Here is a 6,706-nt window from a genome sequence, read left to right as displayed (position 1 = left end):
GCTAGACACCACATGTCCCAGAAAACCAACTGAGGGTAGTCAAAATGCACATTTGCTAAACTTCGCACACAGATGATATCGTCGAAGAGTCTCCAAGACTATGCGAAGGTGCTGCGCATGTTCCTCCTCGGAACGTGAATATATCAATATGTCATCGATAAACACAATCACAAACTGATCTAAATACTCCAAAAAGATACGGTTCATCAAATCCATAAATACTGTAGGAGCATTAGTAAGTCCAAATGGCATTACCAAAAACTCGTAATGTTCGTATCTTGTGCGAAATGTTGTCTTCTGAATATCAGAATCTCTGACTCTCAGCTGATAATATCCAGACCGCAGATCAATCTTAGAATACACTGATGTATCTCTAAACTGATCAAATAAATCCTCAATCCGTGGCAAGGGGTACTTATTCCTGATAGTCACTGCATTCAGCTGCCTATAATCGATGCACAACCTCAGAGTACCATCCTTCTTCTTGACGAATAGTACTGGATAACACTAAGGCGGAATACCGTGGGGTTCTCCACAAGGACATCGAAATGCTCCTACCCGTGCATGCCATATGTAGCTGCTGCAGGGGGAGCTGTCTTCTGCTGACGATGCGATGATTGGGCTTTCAGCCCGCTTCGCTAAGTCCCGGATTGACTAAACTGTCCTCCCGGAACATAAATCCCGGAAGCTACATGCTGAGCCTTCAGCGAACAGTTTCGGCTCATGTGCCCAGGCAGTTTGCAATAATAGCAAACTGACTGTCCCAAGTACATGCAGAGATGATGTGATCTCAGGACCCGCATCGGGTGCAGTGAGAGTCACCGCTGGACTGTTTCCGGTTCTGCTGAGAAGACTAGGAACGTCTTGATGCAGAGCGTCCTGACTTCTGGGGTCGGTCAGATGACCCAGAAGTACCCTGGCCCGTCTGAGTACGACTGCTCTGCTGCTGTCCCATAGTCTGTGGTTGTTGGGTCTGTCCGGAAGTCTGATCAGTCTGTTTCCTCTTCTTGTCTGCGTTCACTCTCTGATGAGCAGACTCAATCATAAGCGCACTATCCAGTGGCTCGGTGTATGATGAAGTACTAAAACCAGCAATCTTCAGCTGAAGATGCCCTTCTAGTCCCTGGACAAACTAGAGCATACGAGATCTGCCCTCGGCAACCAACTCAGGACAGAATCTAGCCAACCAATTAAATTCGGCATTATACTGCATCACTGAGCGGTTATTCTGTCGAAGACTCAGAAAAATCTTGCCGAAGAGTCATCTGATATGCTCGGGGAAAATACTGACTCTCGAATGCCTCCCTAAATCTCGTCCAGGTAATATGATGCTCGCCTATAATCGAGTGCTGCGTGTCCCACCAGATCTCTGCCTCATTTCGTACCTCAAGTACGTAGTAGTAGGCACGACTGGAGGGGGTGCCGGGTATACTAAAGGTGATACCACTAGCGATACAATCGAGGTAGGTACCTCTGAAGTCGGAACTGTCGGGGTCTTATAATCCGACGTGCCTATAATATCCTGACGAGTCTGTCCCTAACGGGCAAGCTCGACCCGAGTAGATCTCTCCGGAGACTCTATCTCCAGAGAATCAATCGACCTCTTACGTGTGCATCCACGTCTCGGTACCGGAACAAGTGTATGTGTCATATCTGTCAACAAAATGTTATCCAGATATCACTATAAGTATGAAAACTATAAAATTACCTCATTTACATATTTGTCGTCTGGAGATGTCCTGTCGCTGCTTAGCCCCAAATAGAACCAATAAAACCTCGTCAAAATACCTCGGAATTCTGAAACGATAAAATCGACGGAAATCCGGACAATCCGAAAATATCCAGATAAGCTCACAAAACTCGTAAGCACTAGTATCAGAACGACTCTGATACCAAAAATATCGGTATCAGATTAAATCTCGAAAATCCAGAATACCTAGCAAGTCTCGTGACATGCTCTGATACCAAATAAATTGGTATCAGATAAACCTCGAAAATCCAAAACGAAGAGCAAGTATCATGTACCTTGCTCTGATACCAAAAATATTGGTATCAGATAAACTCACAAATCCATAACACAGAAGCAGATATCGTAAACCTGCTCTGATACCAAAAGAATTGGTATCAGATAAAAAGAAAATACAGAGCATCGTAACCCATGCTCTGATACCAAATAAATTGTCACGCCCCAGGTAGTCCCTGTCCGAAGAAATTTCGACAATATCTCCCCTGTACGGGTGACAATATGAATCCAGAATACATATATCTCTATACCTCGGCCACAAACGGCCAGAATAATACAATACAAATAAGAAACAATCCACGCAGTTATATTCAACATTTCCACACAGATATAATATGAACAATCCACGCAGTTATATAAAGAAAGAACGATATAGAATCCTCGAAGATATATGTAAACATCCTACTCCACTACAACGAAGAAAGACAAAATCCACGAAGTAATGAAAATATATCCGCAGCGGAAAACCAAAAGTAGTAAACCCAAGTGTTCGATACAAAGTCCACGATACAAAACCCACATCACAAGTATATAAGATGCAAAAGCAAAACAAATCCCGACAACAGGAAATCCTCGCGATAAAGGGCTAGCGACTGGAATCTCTCCTGACGGCCTCAACCTGAAAAATAGTAACAATGGGGTGAGTTCAAAGAACTCAGCAGGTAATCCAATAGATATGTACAGTAATATATAACCACCAGTAACATCTTATGGTACAGTACACTAAACCATAGAGCTTACAGTACAGTTTCCTAACAGTACAACCTACGGTACAGTCTCCTAACAGTATAACAGATATGCATAGCTGAAATAAACTGTAATAACCAGCAATAGTCATAAAGTACAGTCTATAACAAGAATAATAAGAAAATGCATAACTGAAATAAACTGTACTCACCTGCGAGGCTTGTGCAACTGACTGTGAACATACACAGATAAATAATGTCTCCTAGATGCATGTCAATCATATGCAATCACCAAAATGCATCAATCATAAATAATGCAATCTGTGCATATGATGCAAATGACATGTCATGGTCACCCCTACTGCCATGCTCAGCCGTCTCACACACAATGGTGAGACCGAGTGGGTAGGGCTGTGACAACCGTGCACTCTGCCATCACTACCCCTGATGAGAGACCGAGTGGACGGGATGCTGTCGGAGTACACCTATCCTCCTACCTCAAACATAGTGAGGGAGCGTAACGCTCTCATCTCCCGGTACGCAATAACGGGGAGGGACCCCGACGTGCTACCACGCTCCTGTCACGCTACCCATAAGCGTCCTAGAGGAGCACCACCGGGCAACCTACCATACACACCCTAAGTGTTGTGCCACTACCCATGTAGTGATCACGTGTGTAGAGGTCCATGTAGCCGGCCGACGAGCTCAACAATAATGGAGTCGTCAATCGCCCAGCATGCAATCATGCGGGATGGTGCATGATGCTAAATATGTCATACCTGACATAGCCTTCTCCATATATGTGTGTGCCAAAAAGGTAAACACATATATATATATATATAACCATGATATAAACATCATAAGTCCAAGAACATCACATACACCAATGATATAAGTATCATAAATCCAAGAGCATGTATCAAACATGTAAAGCAACTAATCCAGTATAGTGGAGCACTATAAATATACATATCCATCTCTATAAACATAGATACACATGGCAAAAGATAAAACATCCCGTTCTAATGTAAAACAACTAACAGTAGAAACATGATAGGTATCAACTAAACTAAACCAAGGAAATACTAACTACCAACACTAGTAAGTATATATAAACTGCACATATCATAAGACACTATCAAGAGATAAGTCAAAGGGTACCCGCCTCAAATAGAAGGTACAATCCAGTCCTAATCCAATATCGAGATGCTTGTCTCGAATCAGAGCCCAGTGTAAATAAATACATTTACTTTTATTTAGCTAGAATACAAACAAATAGTTAAATAAATCTTAAATAGAAATTTAGGAACAAACCCTAAACCATATCCCACAACCTTTCTAACGGTTAATTAGGGATAGTTTCCTAATCCCTAATCAACCATTAGATTAGCAAATCAAACCTAAATTCATATAACCTAATTAATCTACACAACCTAAGGATAATTAATTATCAATAGGTATCAAGATCATACCTAATCATCTAACACATAATCTAACAAATATCCAAATTCGAAACATGATCTATAACATGTTCCAACTAAAATTCATTTCAAACCTAACCCTAAATCAAAACTACACATGCATCACAATCCTACACATACCTCAATTCCCAGCTGAACAAGGTGCTGTAACAAAGAACACTGCGGTATGGGTGATTGCCGAACCAAACTGAGCTGGCTGGATGAGGTGCCTGCCGAAACCAAAGACACCACAACAAGAACCAAAACAGATCCTCACCTTGCTGGATCAGAAAACCCACAACAACCTCTGCTGGAGTTCTTCCTCACTTCAACAGAGACCTTAATCACAGTAAAGAAATGGAACGTCCAATTACTGATCTAGGGATCACATCAAGCAATTGGATCCGACATCTCCCTCCTCCAACCGGGACCTCAGTCAGCAGCAAGGAAGAGGAGGTCCACTAATCAAGCGTCAACCGAGCTAATCTCTGCCCGGCAACCCAAGCACAACTCCTTGACCTAATTCCACAGCCAAGAAAATGAGGATCAAGAACAGAGAAGGATTGAGGAACAAAGAAGAGGATTGAACAAACACAGTGAAGATTAAGGTTGTTACCTCACCACCGTCGTCACTGGACAGATCCGACGAAGCCCTACCTCTCTGGATCACCTCCCGATGGTGTCGCTGCCCAATTCCAGCAAGAAAGGAGGTGCGGACCGCTCTGTGAGCAGCACGATGGGAGGAGAGGGAAAGCCTACCAGTTGGAGATGATACGAGATCCGGCTCCTCATCGTACCCTAGCCACCGACCGTCAAACGATGGTTCGCAAAAGCTGCCGAAATAGAATCCCCCTCGACCAAATCTGGCTTAGACTCCCTTGGCACCGTCGAGCTCCGGTGACCCCACTAGTTTCTATCGAGGTCGACGATCGCCGGAACCCCCGGCTGTGCTTCATCCGCAAGAAAGAGAGGTCGAGAGGAGTTGGGGAGATCGGGGGAAGAAGGTGTTCGGGTTGGGTGAAGAGTTGGCGTTTGGGGGAAGGAAATAAGAAAAAGAAAAAGGAATTTATATAATAAACATTTCCTCACTTAAACGGATATCCCAAACAGGCTTTAATCCGAACCCGCAATTGATCCCCTCAAAACCCGTCTTACGAGCTCGGAAAAATTCCCAGAAAATTTCTAAAAATTTCGAAAAAATTCTATAAGGCTATTTCTCAAATAACCCTATTACTTAAATTTTCCGAGATCTCACAATGCCCCTTTCATGGCACAAACCGAGACTGCACAGCAAGCTCCAAAGGGATTGCTCATATTCATTTCATAGCATAAACCGAAACTGCACAACAAGCTCCAAAACAAACTAAACTTACTGGAATTTACATACCTATGTAAAGCTTGTTTTATTTATTCTAATCTTATACTTTTATAACTTCAAAATAATTATAAGCTTCTCTTGGGTCCAGGCGTAGTACCAAAGCGCGCTCCCTAATAGAGACTGGGGTGGCGAACCACCAATCCTACGAGCGTGAAGACCTTGGTCTTACCAGGGCCGAGACCTTGGAACCGGTCACCTGGATTTGTTTAACGACAATCTCGGAAGTCGGGTACTAGCCTCTTCAAATAAAATACTTGTTACTTGTTAATACTTCTAATAAAAAGAATACCTTGGAATTTAAACATCAAGCTCAAAAGAAAAAGGTTGTTCATATTCAATGCATAGTACAATCGAAAACAAGTTGTAAGGGTTGTTCGTGCCCCTTTCATAGCACAACTCAAAACTGAACGGCAAGCTCAAAGAGATTGTTCGTGCCTCTTTCACAGCACAACCCGAACTGCACAGCAACTCCAAAGGGAGTTGCTCGTGCCCTTTTCACAGCACAACCCGAATTGCACATTAAGGTCACAAATAGGAAAAAACTAACTTAAAATCTAAAATACTATTTACAAAGCCTGAAGAAATCCAAATCACATGCTTAACCTATACCATTTATTTTCTTTCTTTGTGATTCACGGCAGCAAGCTTCAAAAACAATCCTCCTTACAGCATGCTTCGAAAATCAAGAAGAAACAAGGATTCGAGAGCTACTCCTACTGCAGGTGAGAAGCACTTACAGATTTCCTTGACTCACTGCCGATCGGCTTCTAGGGTTTCGGGGAAACTCGAAATTTTCGGCAACTCCTCGCGTCTACGTGCTCTCCTTGACGAGGTGATCGTAAAGAAGTGGAAAGCCTTCGGATTTGGTCCTTGGCCGGTCATCGGAGACGAAGCCCTAGCTCCTCCTTTTTGTTTTCGCCCAAGCAGGGAACGACGCGTGTGCAGTCGGGAGAAGGAGAAGTTTAGGTCACGGAAAAATAAAACCTCAACTCCTCTCTTAACTTATCTCTCTTTATACTTAGGTATTTTCTGTTATCTATTACTGCTTAAATTACTTTCGCCCTTTATTTGATCAGCACGACCCTGCTGGGTTCCTGGTCATCCGAAACAACTTAAGTCTTTGCTTAACTAGAGGTCTCCGGTTCGATCCTCAGCCCGA

Source organism: Zingiber officinale, chromosome 2A (assembly GCF_018446385.1).
Source record: "Zingiber officinale cultivar Zhangliang chromosome 2A, Zo_v1.1, whole genome shotgun sequence".
NCBI classification, from domain to species: domain Eukaryota; kingdom Viridiplantae; phylum Streptophyta; class Magnoliopsida; order Zingiberales; family Zingiberaceae; genus Zingiber; species Zingiber officinale.
This window is presented reverse-complemented; position numbering follows the sequence as displayed.